Consider the following 25,554-nt stretch of genomic DNA (forward strand, 5'->3'; position numbering starts at 1 on the left):
CAGTTAGGACTCCGTGCCTCCTCCCGCTGACTCAGCCTCCCCTCCCCCCACCCACACAGCAGGCACCTCTGAGCCTCTGCCACGCTGCGATGCTGCCACAGTGGCTCCCAGAGCAGGCACACACACACGCAACCAGCCATTCACGCCACCGAGCGTCCCAGGGAGGCCCAGAAGCGCAAACCGGATCTTCCTCGTGCCTGACCTTGGCGGCCATCTTCCTAACAATGTTGGCGTGGAACTACCACGCTGCCTACGGGGTTTCTTCCAGACTCTTAAATGTAGACTGGGGACAAAGGCTTCTCTTCTTTGCCCTAGATGTCAACCTGTGGATCTGCCGTCCTCCCCTGACTCTCTTCTTCATTTCGTCCTCATCAACTCCCAGGCCTGAAGTACAACATTCTCTCTTAGTTCTTCTCTGCCACAACCCCTTTCTTCCCATCTCCAGCCTCCTGGCTAAGCCTTAATGCCAGACCAGGGTTTTTTCTGTGCAACACAGCAGAAAGTCGAAAGTCTGCCAGGCCCTTGGTACGACACATGGGAGGTAAAGGAGTTTTTGATAAGCCTTTCTCACTTGACAATGCTGGAATATCAAGCCATTCTTCTCTGCAAAATTCTGTTTCGGGTTGCACAACATGGTGACTGCAACTAATGTCCCCGAGTCATACACTTAAAAATGGTTAAAATGGCAAATTCTTGTTATATGTTTTTTTTACCACAATTAAAAAAGTAATAACGTAATATACTAAAAACCGTTGAATTATATGCTTTCAATGGGTGAATTGTAGGGTAAACGAATTACCTCTCAATAAAGGTCAAAACCTGAATATTAAATTCCTTCTTTTTCTTTGCTCTTCTCAGGTAACAACCCAACTTAGACTCGCTCCCATCTCAGTCACTGCAAGTGGATGCCTTAGGCTGTCTAGGCTCAAGCTCAGGTATGACAAAAGACAAGAAAAGCATGGGCGCGCCTGGGTGGCTTAGCCAGTTAAGTGTCCATCTTTTTTTAAATTTTTTTTTTTTTCAACGTTTTTTATTTTATTTTTGGGACAGAGAGAGACAGAGCATGAACGGGGGAGGGGCAGAGAGAGAGGGAGTCACAGAATCGGAAACAGGCTCCAGGCTCCGAGCCATCAGCCCAGAGCCTGACGCGGGGCTCGAACTCACGGACTGCGAGATCGTGACCTGGCTGAAGTCGGACGCTTAACCGACTGCGCCACCCAGGCGCCCCTAAGTGTCCATCTTTGACCTAAGTCACGATCTCGCCAGTCCCGAGTTCAAGCCCTGCGTCGGGCTCTGCACTGACAGCTCAGAGCCTGCAGCCCACTTTGGATTCTGTGTCTCCCTCTCTCTCTGTCCTTCTCCCATTAACCGTCTGTCTCTCTCTCTCTCAAAAAAAAAAAAAAAAAAAAAAAAAAAATTAAAAATGGCATATTATACACACAGTTTTGCCTCTTCTTTTTTGTTGTTGAAACTATTTCCTCCAGGAAGACCTGATAACTGTCCCATTGACAACCATTAAGAGTATCCCAAGTGTATCCAACTGACCTGTTCACAAGAAACAAACATATACCCAGAAAAACACACCCACTTATCCTCAGGTAGCCCGTGAGGCATGAAGTCAGGGAGGTTAATATACTACTACAGAGTTAAATAAACTAGTTTTAATCTGCTATTAACATTGTAGTTGAAATCACTTAAGGACGATCTGGTGTCTCCAGGTCATAGGATTGAGGATAGTACTAGATAGTGCCTATTTTGTTTTGAGCCTTTCATTTTAGAAGCTGTCTCAGTGAGAGTGAGCCGTTTTATTTGAATGCAAGTCCGGGCGGGGGCTGGCAATGCCCTATGCACCCTCCATTAGATTTACAGTCCAAATTCAATTTTGGTCTTTTTTGTTAAGACTTCAGACCCAATATGGCTGTGGTCAGGACTGAACACATAAGGAAGAGCTGGGTCTGTAAAATAATAGAATATTAGAGTTGAGAAGGACTGCCTCTCAAAAATAAAGAAAACTAATAAAAAAAATTTTTTTAATAAATGAACTTTAAAAAGGACAATAGTTATTAATTTATTATTTATTTTGTTGAAATAATATTCACATAGCATAAAATTAACCATTTTGTTTTTATTAAATATTCTTTTAAATGTTTATTCTTGAGGGAGAGAGAGACAGAGTGTGAGTGGGGGAGGGGCAGAGAGCGGGAGACACAGAATCCCAAGCAGGCGCCAGGCTCCAAGCTGTCAGCATAGAGCCCGACATGGGGCTCGAACTCATGAGCCGTGAGATCAGGACCTGAGCTGAAGTCGGACGCTTAACCAACGATGCTTTTGCCGACCATGTGCCCCGTAAAATTAACCATTTTAGAGCCTACAACTCCGTAGCATCTAGTACATTCACAATGTTGTGCGACCACCAACGCTATCTAGTTTCAAACATTTACATCACTCCAAAAGGAGATCGCACCCATTAAGCTGGTGCCTCGGCCTCTGGCAACCACTACCTACTTTCTATTTCTATGTGTTGACCTATTCCCGATAGTTCATATAAACAGAGGCACAATATGTGCCTTTTTGTCTGGCTTCTTTCCCTTAGCATCATACTTTCAAGGTTCATCCAGATTGTAGCATGGGTCAGTAGTTTATTATTTTTTCTTTTGGCTGGGCAATATTTCATTGTATTTATGTACCATACTTTGTTGACCTATTCATCCGCTGATGGACATTTGGCTTGTTTCTACCTTTTGGCTGCTGTGAATAGTGCTGCTGTGAACATGGGTGTACATGTATTTGTTTGAGTGTGCTTGATTTTTGCTGGAGATAGGAGCAGCTTTTCATGCACTCAACAAATATTTACTGAATTAGGTTTGAACGGCTGCATCAACCACCGATTTCACAAATGTTTTGCTTTACTGGAGAAAAGTCATAGAATCTTAAAAATGTTTGTGGTAGGAACTTTATACGTCATCTTATTCAACCCCCTCATCATGAAACTACATGCACTCAAAGCACCAGTCTATTTAGAAGGCCTTAAATACAGTTTACATCATGATGTGTGGCGCCCTACTGATATTGTTCTTTGTTAACTCGACGTGTACAATACAGCTTTTGTTGTCACAAGATGGCTCCCTTTGAGAAGTGATGACAGGAATTTAAATTTAGCTTGTCATTCTTGCATTTCGCTTTTTGAAAAATTCCATGGAACCACTATCATCAGCTTTCTTTCTTTCTTTCTTTTCTTTTTTCTTTCTTTTTCTTTCTTTCTCTTTCTTTCATCAGCTTTCTTTCTTCCTTTTCTTTCTTTCTTTCTTTCGATCTTTTTAAGTAATCTCTACACCCAAAGTGGGGTTTGAACTTACAACCCTGAGATCCAAAAATTGCATGCTCTACCAGCTGAGCCAGCTAGGTGCCCCCTGTCAGTGTTCTTTGTATAAAGTAGGTATAGCAGTCTTTTTTTTTTTTTTTTTTTTTTTAATTTATCTCCACCCCCAATGTGAGGCTAGAAGCTCATGACCCTGAGATCAAGAGTCATATGCTCTATGGACTGAGCCAGCCAGATGCCCCCATACAGTCTTCATTGATTCAGTGATAAAATTACTTTTTGGCCCCAAATAGTGTGTGTCTGCTTCATCATATATTGTGGGATTTCTTTTCTGTGTCCTTTCTTTGATGTTGAAGACTGTTTTGCTCCGGATTAGTATATCCACACCCCCCCCCCCCCCCCCCCCCCCCCCCCCGCCGCCTTTGAGCTGTTGTTGACATATAACATTATATTCTTTTCAGGTGCACAGCATAATGATTCAGTATATATATATGGGATAGTCACTTTCTCATTAAACAAACCAGCCATAGGTCCTTACCTTTGCATGGGAATGTAAATATTTCCTTAAACATTAAAGTTAACTTAAATATTTTTCTCGTGGCTCATTTTGTAATTTTCTCTCTAAATTTTTAGCAGAGCTGAATGAAATTGACAAAAGGCATGGACTGGTGCATTATATCCACTGTGGGCATAAAGCCAGCGAATTCATGGAACAGTGATTACTACACCTTGACTTAGCAAACCAGATAGCAGTAAAAGTCAAGGCTGGAGGACAGGACTTCTCTGCTGTCCCTTCCCAAACCTGGAACGGTGCTTGGGACACAGTAGGGGTTCAGTAAATATTTTTTGGATGAATGAAACTAATTTGACTCTGGTTTCTGAAATAACACTAATAAAACTAGATGTAATTTAAAAAATAACAGAGTGAAAATGATTATTTTCATTTAAATAAAGATTATTTAGATCATTAAAATAAAGATTATTTTAATCATGGACTATCTCTTATGAGTTACATTTTAAATTATTATCTAAGTATATAATTTAATTATTATTATTTAATTATCTATCATGGTCCAGGAACTTAAAGAAAAGAAAAAAGAGAAAGAGAAAGAAAATTTACTTTTAAGGGATGTTTTTGTTTTGACGGACTTTGTTTCATTTTCTATTTCAGAAGCTCTATAAATCCTCACATCTTTATAGCAATTTACAAAGGACTCTCCAACCACTATTTTATAGTGTGTGTTGTTTTTGAATGGCGGGAAAAACTATTTCTTAAAAAAAATTTTTTTTGAGATTTAAAATATTTCTAAATAGCAATGAATTATTAAATTTCTTTAAATGTTTATTTTTGAGAGAGAGAGAGAGCACGAGTCAGGGAGGGGCAGAGAGAGAGGGAGACACAGAATCCGAAGCGGGCTCCAGGCTCTGAGCTGTCAGCACAGACCTTGATGCAGGGCTCAAACCCACGAACCATGAGATCTTGACCTGAGCCGAAGTCAGATGCTTAACCGACTGAGCCACTCAGGCTCCCCTTTAAAAAAAAGGAGAAAACACAGCAGAAAATTCCCCAGTTATTTAGAACCTGAAGTCTTAGCACTCCATCTTTTTTAATAACCAAGTGTTATTCTGGGGATGCAGCGAGAGCAATACATAAGAGTCAACAAATCCTTGCTCTCTTGGAACTTACATTCCAGTAGAGGCTCAGTAAGACAGGTAATAAAATAATAAAGCTGCAGTACTGTGGAAAACTAGCACAAAAAGAATTAATGCTAAAGAGCTGTGTAGAAACAAACCACAAACATCTATCACTTTATAGAGAATATTCCTTACTCATTTTAGTTGAGGATCTTAAATTTTTTTGTGTGTGGGGGGGGGGAATCAGAGAAATGCATGCACACGGTTTTAAAAAATAAAGCATAGGAGAGTTTATAATGAAAAGCAACATTGTTCTGCCCACCTTCCCACCTCATCTTCCCCAGAAAACATTATTATTATTATTTTTTTAAGATTTTATTTTTAAGGGGGCGCCTGGGTGGTTCAGTGGGTTAAGCATCCGACTTCCGCTCAGGTCATGATCTCATGGTTCATGAATTCAAGCCCTGCATTGGGCTCTGTGCTGACCACTCATTGCCTGGAGCCTGCTTCAGATTCTGTCTCCCTCTCTCTCTGCCCTTCCCCTGCTCTACTCTGTCTCTTTCAAAAATAAATATTACCAAAATTTTTTTTTTTATTTTTAAGTAATCTTTACACCCAACATGAGGCCTGAACCCATAACCCTGAGATCAAGAGTCACATCCTCCACCAGGTGAGCCCTCCGGGTGCCCCAACTTCCCCACTTTGTAAAAGGAAGATCTGGGAGACCCTTCCAGGCTTTCTACTTCTGCTGCTTCCCTCCATCTTCCAAAGTCTTGTCTATTGAGCTGTTCTAAAACTTTAACAAAAGATGTGCATTTAAAAAGGGTCAGTGGCTAAATCTAAAAATGGAATAACGTAAATGTTTATTTTGAGGTAGGCCTGAGCATGTTCTTTAGTCTTAACACCGTCACTCTGTGGGACAGAGCAGTCAGTGTTCAGGTGGCAGGGCTGGGGGTAGGCCTTGGTCACAAAATTTAAGGGGCACTGAACTCACTAGTTTAGAGAAATAACATGTTAATGCAGTATTAAAAAATAGAGATTAATGCAAAAATATCTATAAGGAACAAAATATCAGCGTTTTAAAATAAAGACAGGCTCAGTAGAATGAGTAAAGAGACAAACAGAAGTGATTATAGTTGCACCTCACCATTAACAATGACCTCATTCTATGGCATCTATGATTATATAGGTTGCTTATTACAGCTGAAAAGCCTTCAGATGAGGGGGTGAGGTGAGCCTTTCAGATTAGGAATATGGATACTGGATTTCAGGCGTGCCCCCACCACTTTGACCTCGACGCTTGCAAAGGAGGGCAGTGTTGAATTAAGAAATATAAATTTTGTTATTCAAAACGTGAATCGAGGGGCAGGGGCAGCAGGTAAATTCACTTTGTCCAGAACTTCCAGCAATTCCAGTGTGGTTCCCTCCCTTTGCTCTGGGCGAGCCTGTTGGTCCAGCTGAACAGTGCTTTGAATAAAGGTCAGCCAAGAGGTCGCCCTCCTGATTATTCTTTTCTACCGCGGGGAGGAGGGGGCCCTGGGCCCCTTATCCACCCCTGAGTCGCTGCAAAACCCTGGGCTTCCCTGACAGCTGCGAATTCCTCCCAGGAGCCACAAAGCTTCTGGGGTTGCCATGGTCCATGAGAGTGAAATGCTGGCCGCCCTCTGCTGCAGCAGCCCTGAGCAGGCTGTTGCTGCCTCCTCTCCAGTCCCTTTCAAAAGCTTTTAAAGGAGATCCCTGCGGGGAGGAGGGAGGACGGGACAGTAACCAGGGCTTTCGTCCAAGCGGCTGGGGCGAATAAAAGAGGCTTTTCTCAAACGAATGGAGCAAGTGCTGGGCTTGTTTCAAGGGATTTTTAACACTCGGTCTTTCCCTGGAGGAAAGGAGAGTGCAGAGATGGTCCTTCTCAAGCTTCAGTTGTTGTAGGCAGCTCCTTTCAGTTTTTTCCAGGGATTCCGCACCCTGGGGCCTTCCCCGGAGGGAGCGGAGGGCAGAGAAGACACTCCCTAAACTTCACCTGCGGTGGGCAGCTCCTCCTAGCTTATTTCCAAGGATTTCTTACCCTGGGTCTGGTGAGATAGATACAAGAAAAGAAAAAGAAAAAGAATCAATCAGCCCCACGCTAGCAGGCTGCGGTCAGCACTGAACAGAGCTCTCGGGTGTGACTTGCCAATTCTGGGCACACTTTTCAGAAAACGCGCAACTAACCGAGATGACCAGAAGCCCCAGGCCTCTGGGTCTTCCTTCACACCTTCCTCCCATTCCGGTCCTCAATAGAGTCTGGGGGCCGGACGGCGGGCGGCTGGAGATCGGCTCCCCGGCAGCGGCGGGTGCAGACAAAGGGGCGGCGGTGCGGGGCTCAGGCCGGGGTCGGGGGCGGAGGGGGAGGGGCGCGCGGGGCTCGCGGCGCGGGGCCGGGCCGGGGGCGGGCGCGGCGGCCGAGCGCGCGGGGAGGAGCCGCGGCCGCGTCTTCTCCTGGCGGCACGCGCCTGCCCGGCCCCGCGGCGGCGGCGGCGGCGGCGGCGGCGGCGCGTCACGCTCTCCCCCGCCCCGAGCCGAGGAGCCGGGAGGCGGCGGCCGCGCGGCTGCTGCTGCTGCTGCTGCTGCTGCAGTGGGGCAGGTGGCGACGACTGGCGGCGACCGAGACGGCGGTGAGCGGGGCGAGGCGCGGGCCCTCTCCCCTTCCCCGGTGCCCTCTTCCCCTTCCCCTCGCGCCGGGCCGGGCCCGCTCCCGTCCTCCGGGCCGGGCAGTGAGGGGCCGGGCCCGGCGTCCGGGAGGGCCCCGAGTGCCCCTCGCGGGGCCGCTCCCGAGGGGAGATCCGAGGAGTCCCAAGCGGGTGGCCCTGGAGGCCAGCGGGGGGCCCCGGGGGGCCCCCCACCGGAGCCGGAAAAGTGGCCGGCCCTGTCAGCGCCGAGCCCGGCCTTCCCTTCCTCCGTCCGCCTCAAGATGGAGCTTGGAGTCCTTGCCCCTGCGCCGCCCCGGGCGCCGCTCCCTCCCGGGCACCCCGCTCCGCTCCCCTCGGCCCTGGGGGTGGGGGTGGGCGTTGGGGCGGCCCGGACCCCCCGGGAGGCCGAGCCCCGGGGGGACCTGTTGCCCCCGGGCGCTGCCGCCGGTCTCCCGAGCGTTCCTCGGGCCCTGCCACCGGGTGCCCGCGAGCCGGAATGGAGGGCACCCTGGCCGTGGCCTCCGTGCGTGCGCCGGCCGGCGGGCTGGCCCGGCTGGCCTCGGGCCTGGCTGGCTATGGCTTTTGTCCCCCCACCCCGCCTCCCCTAGGTGGGACTGATTGTTGGAGAAGGTGGATGACAAGAGGTGACCGGGATTTCTGAAATAACACCACTGCCGCGTAAGCGGAGCCTTCTCCCTCCGCAGGGGATTCGCTCGGAAGACAGATGACACTTGTTTAGAGGTTATTTTAAAAGCACAGCCTCCTGATGCCTCCTACTTCGGAGGTCCTGTGCTTCAAAAATGCGATTTTGAATTGGGGATAAACCCCGAACTCGGCTGTTTCTCCACTTCGTGTGGCTTTTCCATCTGGCAGGAGCCGAGCACCACCCCCTCCTCCCTTCACAGCCCCACCTCTTTGGTATGAAGAAATTACACGTCAAGTCTGTAATCTTCTACCTGCCTGTTTTTAGCAAAAACTTGGCGGCCAATTACCGTATTTAAAAAGGAGGGTGGAGAAAATTAAATTTTTTTTTTTTTTTTTTTTTTTTTTTTTAAGCAACCTTGCCTTCTTCCTGTTTTAGGGTTAGGACAGTGCCCGGCCAGTAGGAGCTCAGTATTAATGTTCCTGCTGTTGTGGTTATGATTCTGGTTCGTGTTACTATTTCATTATTACTATAACCTGTGGTATCCACAAGTTAGGCCAACAAATGTGTTTGACTTTTGGGTTTAATGATGACCTTTTGCCAGAATCCTCAGTTATGTTTCTTCTCAGCCTTGGGGCATTTTTTTTTCCCTCCGGAAATAATAACAATTAACATTTATTGAGGGCTTCCTTCCGTCGGGCTCTGGGCAAGTCTTTTATGTTTTATCTTCTTAATCATCCTAACTCAATGAAGGTGCTATCATTATCCCCATTTTACAGAAGAGGCAAGGAAAGGTCAAGTCCCTTGCCCAGGGTCATACAGCTAATCAGTGGTGGTGTCAGGATTTGAGCTCAGGTATTGACTCCAGGTGCTTAGTTATTAGATTCGTGTAGTGAATCTCTGGCCAGGAAAAAGGCTGGCTTTTATTAAAGCAAAGGAAGTAGGTGATTGCTAGGACAAGGCTGGTGCTGGGTTTTTGAGGTTCAGAGAATGTGGTAAAGTATATCTTAGGCCCCCTTATTCAAAGGAGTGAAAACCGAAACTGGGTGGGACCCTCAAGTAGGTATTGTCTGCAGATAAAGATCGTGCCCTTCCCTACCTTTCCAAGAATTGCTTAAGCTTCTGCTTGTGCTTAAGCACAACATAAGCCGATCTGGCTTCTGTTCCTTAGGAGTTTAGAATTTGGTGTCCTTCTTATATTTAAAACATTTTTTTTTACCCAGGGTCTAACATTTAGTCTCTTGCATCCCATGTGACCCCTGCATAAATTCACATGAACGTAACTCAGTAATGTTTGACCCCCCCCTTTTTTTTTTAAATATGTTTCCCCACTTAGTGCGAGTGAAATAGAGGCAGAGAGAGGGAGGGAGAGAGAGAATCCTAAACAGGCTCCCCGCTGTTAGCTCAGAGCCAGCTTGGGGCTCAATCCCATGAATCGTGAGATCGTGACCTGAGCCAAAATCAAGAGTTGAACGCTTAACCGACAGAGCCACCCAGGCACCCCCCTTGACCCTTGCTTTTTAAGTACTGTCTCTGTTGGGATTGTAAACCCAGTAGATGGTTAATTAGAGATGAACTGGTCCTCTTGTGCTCCATACAGAGGCAGGCATCTTTGAATTTATCACTTATTGGCTGCCTGGTGTCATTATTTGTAGATTTATTTCTGGCTATATGTATATATATATATATATATATATATATATTTTTTTTTTTTTTTTTTTTTTTTCATTCTGGAAATGTATGTGGTAAGGACCTTCCACTTTATTTTTCACTTTATATTTTATTTATTTAAAAATTTTTTAATGTTTATTTTTGAGAGAGAAACACACACACACACAAAGAGAGCGAGCAGAGGAGAGGCAGAGAGAGAGAGGGATACGCAGAAACCAAAGCAGGCTCCAGGCTCTGAGCTGTCAGATCATGACCTGAGCCGAAATCAGACGCTTGACTGACTGAGCCATCCAGGGATCCCTATTCTTATTTTTTTTTTAAGTTTATTTGTTTTGATATAGAGAGAGTGAATGGGGGAGTGACAGAGAGGGGGAGAGAGAGAATCCAAGCAGGCTCCCCGTTGTCAGTGCAGAGCCCCATGTGGGGCTATTTTATTTTTTAAGATTTTTTTTTTTTTAAGTAATCTATACACTCAGTGTGGGGCTCAAACCCACAACCCAGAGATCGAGGGTTGCATGCTCTACTGGGGCAGCTGGGTAGCTCGGTCCAAGTTCATCTGACTTTGGCTCAGGTCATGATCTCACTGTTCTTGGGTTCGGGCCCCACGTCAGGCACTGTGCTAACAGCTCAGAGCCTGGAGCCTGCTTCAGATTCTGTCTCCCTCTCTCTCTGCCCACCGCCCCCACCCCCCCCGCCTGCTTGTACTCTCTCACTCTCTTTCAAAAATAAACAACCATTTAAAAAAAACTTGCTTAAATTATTAAATAAATAAAAGAGTTGCATACTCTACTGACTGAGCCAGTTGGGCACCCCCTTGTATTTCAGTTCATAGGATCCTCTGCAGGATTTTGCAGAATCCTGTGTTTGGTAAATATTACTTAGTTGATAGCAAATAGGAGGTTCATAGGTTGTTAAGATTGGTTTTATAGGAGTCAAAGCTCAAGAAAAAAGCAGAGGGTAGTGTGGTAAAGTTACGTGGAGATGGCTTAATATTTCTTAACATTGAAAGGAAATTTTATACTTTAACCATACTACTTTCCATTTTTCTATTTTATCCCAGTTTTCAGTTTCTTAATTTCCTTGTACAAATGAGGTGTGGGGTTGAGTGTGTTTTTCAGATAGAAAGAATGGACAGTGGTGTTGATTAGTTGTGACGGGCCTATAGTTCTTTACAGTATTTTTGAAGTGTTGTGATATTCTCCCCAAAGGCAGCAGGTGGGGCTCTGGAGTACCTATCTGTGGGCTGTATTAAGTCTCATTTGGTATTCACTCAACAGATATTTATTGAGCACTGCTGTGTGCCGTCCTGAGTGCTGATGATATAGCAGTGGATAAACCTGAAATCTTTGCTCTCTTGGAATCCCCCCTTCAAGTAAGGGAGGCATACGATAACCATATTAATAAAATGTATGCTGGACAGTGACACATGGTAAGAAAAAAAAAAGTCAGGGAAGGGGAAATATGCAGTTTGGGGACAAGAGTTAGGGTAATGGAAATTTTAGATAGGATGGCAAGAGGAGACCTGGCTGACTATGTAACTTTAGAGATCTAGAGGAAGTGAGGGAATGTAGATCCTTGAGGGAAGGGCACAGTAGGAAGAGGAGTAGTAAGTGCAAAGGTCCTGAGGTGGGAGTTTGGGAGGGGGCAGGTAATTTAAGACTATATAGGTTATAGTCCTTAAAATATGTGTTTATTAAAATACTTTAAAATAGTGAAAGATACAGGATAATAACATGTTATTGGTTTTGTTGAAGCAAAAGTTAAATATGAGGGAACTGAGGCTCAAAGAATTTTACTAATTTGTCTAAAGTGCCACACAGCCAGTGAGTACAGAGCTAGAAATTGAACCCTACTTGATGGTATTTTATTTATTTATTTTTTTAACATTTATTTATTTTTGAGACAGAGACAGAGCATGAACAGGGGAGAGGCAGAGAGAGAGGGAGACACAGAACCGGAAGCAGGCTCCAGGCTCCAGGCTCCGAGCTGTCAGCCCAGAGCCCGATGCAGGGGTCGAACTCACGGACCGTGAGGTCGTGACCTGAGCTGAAGTCGGATGCTTAACCGACTGAGCCACCCAGGCGCCCCTACTTGATGGTATTTTAAGTAATGTGCAGAGTTTGTTGGCTGTGGCACCTTAAATGGCTGGCAGGCCAGACCAGTACTTGATGTTCAGCCTTGCTAGTGAGTGTGTATACTTTGCTATTTGTATGCAGGATCTTTGCTCAACCCTGGGAGGCCTTGTAACTGGCATTGCATATATAGCTTTTTCCTGGAATTGTGCTCCTGGCAGCAAAGCCTTCCTTTTTAGTCTTAAAAGTTTCATGTTCAAAATCTCTGTTTAATACAAACCTTCATGTAAGTCTCTTCAATCTTAATTGGAAAGTATTGTCCGTATTTCTCTGGATATGAATTTTTTAGATAACTACTTAGGGGGGCTTTAAACTATTACAGTATCTTACATATTTTTAATATACATAGTGTATGTTTTCCATGTAGATGTAACTCAGAGAATCCATATGCTTTAAATCAGCATTTGAGTTACAATGCTCTTTTAAGGGAAAACATATTGACTGATGGTACTACACAAGAATTTCAAGTAAGAGTGACCTCTTCAGATTTCAATCAGGGGAACAGAGGATTTTTTTTTTTTTTTTTTTTTTTTTAAGTTTGGCAGATAGTAATTAACCAACCTTGAATTTGGCTAGGACATCTGGGTTAATATCCTGGTCCTGGCACCAAGTACCAAGGAATCTTGGCCACAATTAGTAAAGAGCTTTTTTTTTTTTTTTTTTTTTTTAATCTCCATCTGGCACTTCCAGAAGGACACATTCCACTAGCACTAACTCAATGGGTGGGTCTGGTTTTTAATTGTCTATCTTAAATGGTTCAGCAACAAAATCTTAAAAGTCTTCTTCGTAAAATCTTTGAAAAGAGGAAGTAGCCCCATTACAGATCCATAGTTGCAACTCTCTTGGGTATCTCTTTCCCTGGGGAAATGTATTCTCTACCTCTTCTCCAGAATCATAATGAAAGTATAGATATTTTGCTGCCCTAATGTTTTATGTAAGCCTAAGGTCTAATATACTTGTGATTTGAATTAAGTGGTTTGATATTTGTATTCTCTTTTGCTTACTTATATCTGAGTATAGCTTGGATAAGAGCCCAGTTTTAACTCTGCCCGTTTTTTACAATTAAAATTGCCGAGTCCTTGATTTAGTCTCTGAAGTTAAAGGCCTGAAGACCCAGATGTTCGGTGTGCAAATCATTTAAAATTTGGGCTCGAGGGGCGCCTGGGTGGCGCAGTCGGTTAAGCGTCCGACTTCAGCCAGGTCACGATCTCGCGGTCTGTGAGTTCGAGCCCCGAGTCAGGCTCTGGGCTGATGGCTCGGAGCCTGGAGCCTGTTTCCGATTCTGTGTCTCCCTCTCTCTCTGCCCCTCCCCCGTTCATGCTCTGTCTCTCTCGTCCCAAAAATAAATAAAAAACGTTAAAAAAAAAATTAAAAAAAAAAAATAAAATTTGGGCTCGATACCTAAAGGGATGGCAACTTTAATGAGTTTTTTTCCCCTGGATTCTACAAATCCCTTGTCATGTAGGATTTATATTACTATTTTACTATTTTACGCTGAAATATTTGGCATATTTTTCCCCCTCTCCTCTCAGGAAAGGTAAGAGATATTGGAATATTTCCCTAAAAATCTTTTAACCAAATCTTTTGACCTCCTGCCTTCTCTGCTTTAACTGATTTACTCCTCTAAGAATGATTTCTTATTGGAGACATTATGTTCTAATACCTTAAGGCAGGAAGGATCCTATTGAGACTTTTCCAGACTGTAGAATAAATAAACTTTATAGGCTTGGTAATTTTTTTATGGCCTGAGTGAAAGAAAACTATTACCACTAAGTATCTTTCGCACATGGGTGACTAGAAAAAACGTGTGTGTATCATGAAACCATATTGCTGATTTCTGTTGTAGGGCATATATGGCTTACCTAGGCTGTTACATTGAGAAGCTATTATCAGAGTCAACTTTAGATTTTAGAAAAAAGTTTTCTAAACATTTATAATCACAGTGAAGTGATTATTTTTCGGATATTCTCAGGTATATTTCCGTATATACCGGTTTTAAAATGGTCCTTAACATTTTAATAATATATATTGTCTTCTAATATGTGGATTCAATGCGTAACGTATAAAACAAACACATAATACAAAAACACAGAAAAAAGCAAATTACCTATAATCCTACTGCCCAGAGAAAATCATTTCAGTATTTTAGAGTCTGTCCTTCCATCTTTTATCTTAAAATTTTTTTTTATTTAAAGATTTTATTTTTGAGTAATTGCTGCACTCAAGATGGAGCTCAAACTCAAAACCCCGAGATCAAGAGCCACATACACACCCTCCCCCCGCTTTTTTTTTAATACTTAAAAAAGTATGTCTGGATTTATATTACTATTTTTTTTTTTCAACTTTTTTTTTTTTTATTTATTTTTGGGACAGAGAGAGACAGAGCATGAACGGGGGAGGGGCAGAGAGAGAGGGAGACACAGAATCGGAAACAGGCTCCAGGCTCCGAGCCATCAGCCCAGAGCCTGACGCGGGGCTCGAACTCACGGACCGCGAGATCGTGACCTGGCTGAAGTCGGACGCTTAACCGACTGCGCCACCCAGGCGCCCCTATATTACTATTTTTAAGTCATTAGAAGTGTAATATTTTCACTGGAAGCACTCTCAACAAACCAGCATGGGGAATCAGAACTACAGAAAAAGTTTGAGGTCCTGGATTTGCTTTAGCCCCAGCTTGGGCAAGTTGCTTAGCCTTTCTCTATATGCTTGTTGCTCTGTAAAATGGGGGTGACACTTGTCCTGGCCACCCTAGGGGTTTCCTGTATTGATGCAAGGGATTTGGCTTTGTTGAACTGGAGAGCTCTAGATAACCTTGCCAGGGGGTAACAGTAGTGCAGAGGCAGTTCGTGCTTTCAAATACCAAACTGGCCAGGGAACATCAAAAAGGCCAGTCCTGTATTGCTGCTTGTCTGTTTTGTTTTGTTTTGTGCATGGTTAGGTTTATAAAAAAGCTTTTCAGGTAGATGTGACTAATAGAAAGTGTCCTGTGGGGTGGCAGAGAGCCCCGGAAATGCCCGTTCATCAAACATGTGTTGAGTGCTCTGAAGGCCCTGCTGGGTACAAGCAGCTCTGTGTCTTGCAAGGTGAGACCGCTACCGTGGGTGAGGTGGGACGGGACCCTGGAAGACGATCAGTTCATTTGGGTTGAGGGTGTGTATGGGAGGGAATCCAGGAAGGCTTTCCAAGTAGGAATTAGCACTTGTGTTTGGCATTGATGGAAATCTGGGGTTTCGAGGCAGAGGTAGTTTAGGTAAGACATTCCAGGCCAGATTGGCATAAAGGTAGCATGTTGAGATAGGAACAGACAGCCTATTGCTCTCTATTTTGAGGGCAAGTAACAGAAAATAAAACTAAGGAGTTTGAGTTTATATCAAGGAAAGGCCTCCCTGCCCTGATGAGGAGTTCATCCTGTTGGTCTTTAGCATTTTCTTTTTTTAAATTTTTTTTTTCAACGTTTTTTATTTATTTTTGGGACAGAGAGAGACAGAGCATGAACGGGGGAGGGGCAGAGAGAGAGAGGGAGACACAGAATCGGAAACAGGCTCCAGGCTCCGAGCCATCAGCCCAGAGCCCGACGCGGGGCTCGAACTCACGGACCGCGAGATCGTGACCTGGCTGAAGTCGAACGCTTAACCGACTGCACCACCCAGGCGCCCCGGTCTTTAGCATTTTCTAATCACTGAGTTGTCTGTGAGTCTTTTTTCTGTTGTTTGGTCAAAAATACCCGGTTGTAGGTGATAAACAGGAAAATCTGCTGGGTAAACGATCTTCTTCGTGCAGATCGTGCAACTATCACCACGATCAATTTTAGTATATTTTCTTTCTACCAAGAAGGAACCCTGTACCACCAGCCCTACTCTCTTTCTATAGACTTGCCTATTCTGGACATTTCACGTAAATGGAATCCTACAATGTGACTGACTCATTCCACTTAGCAGAATGTTTTCAGAGTTCATCTGTGTTGTACCCGTATCAATACTTTATCCTTTTTCGGGTTAAATTATATTCCATTGCGTGGATATACCACATTTTGTTGTTCATCAGCTCATGAACATGTCGGTTTCCACTTTTTGCCTATTACGAATAATGCTGTTCTGAACATCAGTGTATAAGTTTGTGAGTGGACATATGTTTTCATTTATCTTGGGTATATACCTAGGAGTGGAATTGCTGGTTCATATGGGAGCTCTACCTTTTGAGGAACCACGAACTGTTCTCTAAAGTAGCATCATCAATGAATGAGGTTCCATTTTTTCCACATCCTTGCCAATTCATGGTTTTTTGTTTTGTTTTGATTACAGTCATTCTCGTGAGGGTGAAATGTGGTATCTCATTGTTATTTTGATTTGCATTTGCCTCATGGCTAGTGATGTTGAACACCTTTGCATGTGCTTATTGGGCATTTGGGCAATTGTTTGGAGAATATGCCAATTATCTTTTATTTTGGCTTTCAGAATTTAAGTGTAAAAGTAAAGTGCAGAACAATAGTATGTTACTGTTTAGCATAAAAGTGTACAGAAGAATGCCAAGTATCTTTTTCCCCCAGTTGTTTTTATTGTGGTAAAATACCTATGATGTAAACTTTACCATCTTAGCCATTTTTAAGTTTACAGTTTGTGTACATGAAGTACATTAGTGTTGTTGTGCAGCCATTAACTACCATCCTTTTCCAGAACTCTGTTCATCTTGCAAAAGTGAAACTCCATTAAACACTAGATCTCCATTCCCCTTCTCCCTGGCAACCGTCATTCTACCTTCTGTCTATATGACTTTTTTTAATAAAAAAATTTTTTTAAGTTTATTGTGTGTGTGAGAGAGAGAGAGAGAGAGAGTGAGAGAGTCCAAAGTAGGCTTCACGCGCTGTCAGTGCAGAGCCTGAATTGGGGCTGGAACTCACGAACTGTGAGATCATAACCTGAGCTGAGGTCAAGAGTTGGATACTTAACTGATTGAGCCACCCAGTCACCCCTCTATGACTTTAAGTACCTTATATAAGTGGAATCACAAAGTATTTGTCTTTTTGTGAGTGACATATTTCACTTAGCCTAATGTCCTCAAGGTTCATCCATGTTATAGCAGATGTCAGAATCTCTTTCCTTTTTAAGGCTGAATAATATCCGTTATATGTATAGACCATATTTTGCTAATCCATTCATCTGTCAATAGGTGCTTGGATTGCTTCTGTGTTTCAGCTGTTATGCTTATTGCTATGAATGGGGGTGTACAAACACTGCTTTGAGGCCTTGCTTTCAGTTCTTTTGGATAAATACCCAGAAGTAGAATTGCTGGATCGTATGGTAGTTGTTTTCAATTTTTTGAGGAACCACCGTACTGTTTTCCACAGAGGCCGCACAATTTTGTATTCCCACCAGCAGTGCGCAGGGTTCCAATTTTTCCACATCATTACCGACACTTGTTATTTTCTAATTTTTTGGTGGTAGTCATCATAATGGATATGAGGTGGGTCTCCCTGTAATTCTGATTGGCATTTCCCTAAAGATTCGTGATGTTGAGCATCTCTTCATATGCCTATAGGCCATCTGTGTGTCTTTGAACAAATGCGTATTCAAGTCCTTTGCCCGGTTTGGAATTGGGTTTTTATTGTTGTGGAGTTTGCCAATTATCTTTAAATTTACGTACCCGTCAGTCACTTACTGAGTACCTGCTGTGGTGAGGCACCACCCAGACGTTGGAGACACAAAGTTGAGTGAAACAGGCACACCGTCTGCTCTGGGGGAACCCAGAAGTGGTAATGGAAGTCGGGTCACGAACAAGAATTCAGCCCTTTTGCCTGACAAGAGATCCTGGCTCTGTTACTTTATGGAAGACCTTCTACAAAGTGCTTAACCTTCTGGAGCTCAGTGTTCTCATCTGTAAATGGGGGATAATAGCCACTTCGTGTAGTAGTTGCCGTGCAGATTCAATGAATTAACGTGTGTAAAACTCACTGAATGTTAGAAGTCTTCTTCCCCTTCCCTTCGGTCCGTTGTGTCTTCCTGGCTGCTCATTGTACAGAAAGGGGGAAAGACCCACACCTACCAGTGTGGAAAATTAAAACCTTTGTTCCTGGCCGTGTTTTCGGAAATTAATTTGAGTAGGAGTGTCTTGCCATTATTAAAGGGCACATTTTTAACGAACAGTTGTCACTGAAGAACTTGTAATTTATGAGGAGTTAAATATTCAGCATGGAAAAGCATCTCTTCCTCATGTCAGAACTTGTGCCTTTTGCCAAGTTTCAGGCAAATTTGTATATTTGTATATTTGTGATGTTTGTCAGTTTTATATTTGTATATTTGTCAGTTTTGTTTCCCAGAGTTTAATTAAAGGTGTGTGTGTTTATTTTAAGATTTTATTTTTAAGTAATCTCTGTACCCAACATGGGGCTCGAACCCACAACCCTGAGATCAAGAGTCTCTTGCTCTGCTGACTGAGCCAGCCAGGCACCCCAAAGGTGGGATTTTTCCTTCTCAGGTCTGATAGAACCTGCTGTGTGTCTCTGTGGAAGATTACCTAAGCATGGAAAAATAACCAACAATGAGGCTGGTGTTCAGATCCAAATGAAACCATGTCTTAGTCTCTGTTTACTGCATCTAGGATGGTTGTACAGAAAAGCAACTTACGGATTCGGGAGGAAAATTAGTAGAGTTGTATCTTCTCTTGAAATAGCCAGGTATCCCTCAGTACTCTGAAAATAGGAATGTGATTTTTTTTTTTCCATTGAATCCAAAGACCTATAGCAAATGTTAAACTTGCTTATTTGCAGAGTAAAAACAAGAGAGGTTTTTATAAAGAGAGAAAAAAAACCCAAGTAAGCAAGTCATTGTTTTGTGAGTTAACCTTTGTGCCGTTTTCTTGTTCAGAACAAACAGCTGGTATGTGTTTGCTTTTAGTATGGGCAATGTTAGACTGTTTAAGGGCAAGCAACAGTATTTATTCCTTTGTGAAAATTGGAAAGGGACACCAGTTTTAACTTGGCTGGGGATTGACTCATCTCATTACTGTATATAACAGATCAGAGATTTTATTCATCAGTACACTTGAGGGGTAGGAGTCTTTAATATGGAGATTGAGGTTTTATGTTCTAAACTGTTAAGTGACCTTAACAAGTGATTTCACAGGGCACCTGGGTGATTCTGTCCGTTGAGCGTCCGACTTCAGCTCAGGTCATGATCTCACGGTTCATGGGTTCGAGCCCCGCATCAGGCTCTGTGCTACCAGCTCGGAGCCTGGAGCCCGCTTCCGCTTCTGTGTCTCCCTCTCTTTCTGCCCTCCCCCACTCGCACTCTGTCTCTGTTTTTCTCAAAAATAAGTAAATGTTCAAAAAAAAAAAAGTGATTTCACTTTTTAGAATCCATTTCCTCAGTGGTAAAATGAGGAAGTTGAACTAGATTGCTAAGGTCTCTTCTGATGCTAAAATTTTATGGTGCTATATTAAGCACATTTGCTCCTTTTGACACATTAGTATAATTGACTGCTCTCGACCTATTAAGTTCTTCTGGGAGATACCAACCAGGCCTAGTAATTTTTGTCCCTTTGAAGATCTGCCTCTAAGCTGGTGGTATTAGAGTTACAGAGTCATAGGAATTTTGTAGAAACTTGTGTAAATGAGAATAGCTTAATTTATTCAGCTTTCCATGTTCCCTTTTAAAAAAAAATTCTTTTGCAGATGGAAGAACTTTGGGAGGCTGCTTATTTTCTGTTTAAGTAGCAAGAACGTAAATCTTCACTCAAACTGAGCTGTGTAAAGGCATTCGTAATTACAGGCGGTTGCATCATGGCACAGAGTTTCATCTTCTAGAAAAATCACCTAATGCTCCAGATCTCTTTGCCTTGGTTGGATTTCATACCCCTCCTTCTCCTTTTTAAAACTGCTATAGACTGTGAAGTTCTGGGCGCAACTGTATTGTGCCCTATTTCATACGTTGAGTCTTAAAAATACACACTTTTTAAGCACAGAATAATTTTTGAAATGGTCATGTCTGTCTATCGATACCCTGTTCTGACTTCATTCAGCAGACATCCTGAACTGAGTCTTGAATCGCTTATATTCTACTTCTGACTTTGGTAGAGAGATGTGGTAAAAGTTTCTGCATTAGTATCTTATTGTGTGATCCTCTCAAACCAACACTTGAGATTGGTAGACTGATTTCATAAATTGCTTTGTAAGGCCTCTACCAGTTAGAGATTGGAAGTACAACTTCCTTATGGCACCTTTTGAATTAAGGCATCAATGAATCTTCTGACCCTTCCTAAAGGACCCTGTGTCCTTTAGTGTCTAAATGTGCTTTTCACGTTGATCAACAAACAGTGACTACGCTATTTACTTATCTTTTATCTCTTGTACTCTATCCTTGCTAGAGATATGCACTTTGTGTTTTGAATCTTTATGCTAATTTTAAAGCTGTTTGACTCTGGCTTATTGAAAAAGTTAGGTGTTGTGTATTTTGTTTTCTCTAAGTCTTAGGCTCATGCTACTATATATTAATCATTTTTTTGTACTGTGTCTCAGTATTTCATGATATTCTGTGAAGAACACCGCTGTTTTCAGAGGCTCTGGCCTCCTGAGCAAATTTGAGACCTTGCTCCACCCTTTTAGGCATATGCCTTGGAAAGACAGAGTCAGCTCTCAGGGAGATGGATTCTCTTTCTTTTCTTTCCACTTCGGAAAATTGTTCTCTTCTCGCGTGTATTAATTTCTGACAGGGCTGCATGGCTTTTTCTCCTGGCTGGTGTTTTCACTATTCCCGAGTCTTTTAATCCTCCGCTGGAGATGGCGGGCTCGACAGAGGGGCGGTTTGGAGCGTCCCTGTCATCGCAGGCACCAGCCTCCATAGACTTACGTCTCATGTTTAAGATCCTGTTGGCCGTTAGGCCAGCCAGCTGGTTGCTGCTGAAACCAAATGGCTCCAGAACCCTGCTTGCTCTTCTCTCTAGTTTACCTCACTTGTTACTGCACTGATTTGAAGCAGTGGGTCTTCTGTGGCCTGTGCCCTCAACTGTGTTTGGTGACACCTTGCACATTTTCCCTGTGCTCAAGGGGCAGGCTTCTGGGAGGCCGGAACCAATGAGGACCTTCAGCAGCTCGTGTCACTCATCATCAGTTCATACTGACTCTCATGCGCTTGCTCGTGACATTCTGCTCTGGAGGAGATGCTCTCCGTCCCCTGACCAGCGTTCTGTGTCTTCTTTCAGAAGATTAACAGAGTTTCTCAAAAGTGAAAATGTGAGAGATTTTTTAAATCTTTAAAAAAATTTTTTTTAAATGTTTTTATTTATTTTTGAGACCGAGAGAGACAGAGCATGAGCAGGGGAGGGGCAGAGAGAGAGGGAGACAGAATCCGAAGCAGGCTCCAGGCTCTGAGCTGTCAGCACAGAGCCCGACGTGGGGCTCGAACTCATGGACTGTTAAATCATGATCTGAGCCGAAGTCAGACGCCTAACCGACTGAGCCACCCAGGCACCTCTGGATCTTAAATCTTAAACTATAGCCGCTAGACTGTTTCAAAGTCAGACAGTTTACTAAAGGTGAGGGGGAAATAAAATACCAGATTAGTAAGAAATGAGTAGCTGACGCTGCGGGTGCACCCTTACTTACTGCCCTGCGGTTTTGCCCTCCAGTCCCCGAGCCTCCCTTTCCGTGTGTTCCTACCGGCCGTTGCTCGCCTCTGCCTTGGTTTCCTGCCGTCCAGAGGGCAGCAAGCGCGGTGCTGTGCTGCTTCAGTAGAAAAATGCTCTCACTCCCTTCTTTGTACTTGAAATGCTGCTCCGGCCACATTGGCCTTAAACCTGCCAGTCAGTGATTCTCTGGTTCCTCTCGTGTATCTCGAGACACGCTTATTAAATTTTCGTATGTAACTCAGTACTGTCTGTAGTGTCTGTGCTTTGCTTTGAGTTTTGTGTGGGTTATTTTCAAACTCGTAGTATTGAGCTATCAGGTTTGCTGGCCAGTGCCTCGTGCTATAAGCAAGACCTCTTTCTACGTTACGTATCCCCGGTCAAACATATTTTAAAGATCCTGTTACTGCAGATGCTTACCCCTCCTCTTAACGATAAAATTACTCAGTTTTATATTCAAGATTTTACATTTTTCCTTTTCCTCACATATGTTAGGCGTTAGGAAGGTGAATATTGCACACACGGGGAGATTTGGGGCACCTGGCAACTTTATTATCAGTGCCAAGAGGAAGGCTACTTACTTTGTACTTTGCCTTAAGCACGTATTCTAGACCTGTACAGTCCAGTAGCCACAAGCCACATAGGGCGGTTGGGCACTTGAAATGTGCTAAGTCCAAGCTGAGATGTGCTCTAAATATGAAAATACACAAAGGGTTTCAGAGACCTAGTAGGAAAAAAAGTAATGTGATACAGCCTATTAATAATGCTAATACTGATGACATTTTGAAAAATTATTTTGGATATATTTGGTTAAATAAAATATTATTTCAGCTGTTTTTAGTTTTCCAAATTCTGTTACTAGAAAATTGAAAATTATACATTTGTCTCACATTATACTTTTATCACACAGTGCTGGTCTAGAAAGTATGGTACTGTCAACATAGCTAATGATCTAACTTGATACTTAACAACTGTGATGTCCCACTCACTGGAGGAAGTAATCGAATAGTTTGCCCGTAGCGTTGTTGGGCTACTTTTAAAAGAAGCCCCTGGGCTGGGAAATTCTCTATTCCTGTCATCTTTGTCAAAGGCTTAGAGAAAGTGAGACAGAATCACTTGATGCTTTAGTTTGAAAACTGCAGTATCGCGTCATTTTACGGGTTCTTGTTTGGATGTTGAGTCAGTTCAGAACTTTTTTGTACTCTTACTGCGTACCGGGTACTTTCTTAGGTCCTTTGGATGCAAAGACAGATCTTACCCCTGCCCATGAGGAACTTAGTCATCGCATGCTATGAGGACGAGACAGGAGTGTGAGGCATCGTTCAGTAATAGAAGAGCTCCCAGTGGCTGGTGTAGTGCAGAGGAGGAGGCGGTAGGGCAGGGACAGTGGTCAGGAAGGACCCCACGAGGAGGTGATGCATCTGCTTGAATTCTTTTAGAGAACGTCCCAGAAGCCCTGCCCCAGGGGAATGCTCAGGGTGGTGCAAACACAGACCGTCCTCGGGGTGCGAGGCGTGACTGTGCAGTTCCCACCCCAAGAGTGTAAGCTCAGGTCAGCCAGGAAAGGAGATGTGTTGAATTGGCCCCACACAGGCCCATCAGCTTATTGATGGGGTTTTGATGGTCGTCTTCGCAGTCGAAATACTTGACCTTTCCTGTTTTACTCAAGAATTGAAGAAAATATGTAAATGTTCTTCAGTTTCATCTTCTCCAGTTTTTTTCTGTACATAGATGTGAAGGTGAATGAAACTGAAATGGGGGAAAATCGAATGACTTGCCTTTCTTTGGTGGAAATACGAACCGTTTGGAAAGCTACCAGAGTGTTGTGTAAGCGTGTTCAGTGGCTGAAGCAGACCAGCTCAGGTTACACTGCATCTCCCGTGTTGGGGGTGGGGACAGCGAGTGACACAGCATACAACGGACACTTACATAACCATGACTCCAGGGGACAGGATTAAGCTGTGAATGGACCTCCCAAATTCCGGAATATGATATTAGAACACAGCCTTTGAATTTTTCTCTCAAGCTTGACTTGAAAGTGAGCTTCAGAAACCTATCAAACTAGACTTTCCATTACTCTCAGACGTTCTTTCCCCTTCCCTTCTGTTATTAAGTTTGTGAACTTTGATCATTTTAGAATTAAAAGGCAGCGCGGAAATCTCCGAGTGCAGCTGTCTCTAGGTAAGTCATGTAACTTGTCTGGTGCTGGGTTTCCTCCCCGTCCCCAGCAGAGCAGAGTTGAAACCTGGGTCTCCAGATGCCTCTGTCCTTAGCACGCAGCCGGTTTCCAGAGGCTCAGTGTCCGACTCCCTCTCCTGGCAGAGTAACCTCATTGCAGGTTCTTCAGCTCTCCTTTGCCTCCTGACGTCCGATTTCCAGAGTTAGTAAATAACTTGTGGGGCGAAGTGCGCCTCGAGGGGACCAGGTGCAGCATGGGATGTGATTTGCCGGGGAAGACACGATGCCCTCCTGGAGGGTGCCAGGCGTGCCGAGCTTGCGGGAGCCGATCTTATCAGAGGAGGCTTCTCTTCACAGGTGGCAGGGTACTCTTACTTTGGCAAAGTTACAGCCACTGTGGCTTTCCTTTCACTTTGGATCCTTGCCCTTTCACTTAGGGAGTTTGGATTTGAAATCCAAAATAGTCAAACCACAAAAGGGTGGGGTTGGAAATGGGTTTTACTTAGTAACCTCCAGTTCTAACTGAGGATACTGAGGTCTGGAAAGGGGTTAAATGCTAGTGCAAGGTCATCCAGCTGGGACGGAATCCACGTGTTAATTTCCCAGTCTCTCGGTTGATACTTTTATTTTTTTAAGTCATAACATTTTTTATAGCAGTAAATAAAAACAACAATAAAACAAAAATGAGTAAACTAAGCCTTAAAAGAATCAGAGAATCATGAAGAACATTATTGCTTTCATTTGAACATGGTTTATACCATGCTTATTTTTGGGAATTGCTTATTTTAAGGAGTCTCTTGTTTCTGTAAATTGCTTAAGCTTTTTTTAGGTTATAAGGGAGAAGGCGGAGTTTAGACATTACTAAAATGCCTCCTATGATAAAAACTTTATATTATGGAGAATTTCAAATGTGCACAGAAGTAGAATACTGCTGTCATCTAACCGAACAAGTTGTCAATTCATCAGTCGTAGCTCACATAACTTTTAGCGTGCTGTAGTCAGACTTGTGTATTTTTTACACCTATTTTGCCCTTGCCAGTAAAATGTCTTTTTGCTTTTAAGAAAATATGGTGCTTTTATTTATTATTCATAGAATTATGCTCTTGTGGTGTGAAGTATTTCTATCTCAAGTGCTTATCCTAAAAATGTTTAGAGAGAGCATGCTTGGCAATGGGAGGGGGCAGAGAGAGGGGGAGACAGAAAATCCAAAGCAGGCTCCATGCTGTCAGCACAGACCCCAACATGGGGCTCAAGCCCACAAACTGTGAGATCATGACCTGAGCTGAAGTCAGTTGCTCAATCGACTGAGCCACCCAGGCACCGTATCCTAAAAATTTCTCTGAGTTGACTTGGTCGAGATGATTCTAAAGCAGAGTTTTTATCTTTGTTACCACATTAAGAAGAGCTAACTTCTGTGACAGACCCCATTAATTTTAGTAATTAGGTAGAAGGTTTTTTTAAAAAAATATTTATTTTTAAAGACTAGTTAAGTTTATCCATTTATTTTGAGAGAGAGAGAGAGAGAGAGTGAGTGTGAGCAGGGGAGTGCAGAAAGAGAGAGAATCCCAAGCAGGCTCCATGCCATAGCCCAGTGTGGGGCTTGAACTCATGAATTGTGAGATCATGACCCGAGTCAAAACCAGGCGTCAGATGCCCAACTGACCGAGCCACCTGGGCGCCCCAATGTTTATTTTT

At 43.5% G+C, this 25,554-nt stretch overlaps 1 protein-coding gene and 1 long non-coding RNA gene across 11 annotated transcripts in view; one reads left to right on the top strand and one right to left on the bottom strand.

The window, feature by feature from the left end:
- The window catches only part of LOC122203351, a 37,891-nt gene that overhangs the window by 10,008 nt on the left and 2,329 nt on the right, over window positions 1–25,554 (bottom strand). Inside the window, exon 2 of the long non-coding RNA XR_006195134.1 lies at window positions 18,687–18,751. This is a non-coding gene — a long non-coding RNA (uncharacterized LOC122203351). The remainder of the gene's footprint in view (window positions 1–18,686; window positions 18,752–25,554) is intronic.
- CLIP1 (CAP-Gly domain containing linker protein 1) overlaps window positions 7,466–25,554 on the top strand; it is a 126,166-nt gene continuing 108,077 nt past the window's right edge. For 5 of the 10 annotated variants that reach the window (XM_042910057.1, XM_042910061.1, XM_042910065.1 and 2 more), the window contains exon 1: window positions 7,466–7,605. The gene's annotated coding sequence lies outside the window, so the exon portion shown is untranslated. The remainder of the gene's footprint in view (window positions 7,606–25,554) is intronic. The other 5 variants (XM_042910062.1, XM_042910063.1, XM_042910069.1 and 2 more) reach the window with 3 other exon arrangements.

Source organism: Panthera leo, chromosome D3 (assembly GCF_018350215.1).
Source record: "Panthera leo isolate Ple1 chromosome D3, P.leo_Ple1_pat1.1, whole genome shotgun sequence".
Lineage (NCBI taxonomy): Eukaryota > Metazoa > Chordata > Mammalia > Carnivora > Felidae > Panthera > Panthera leo.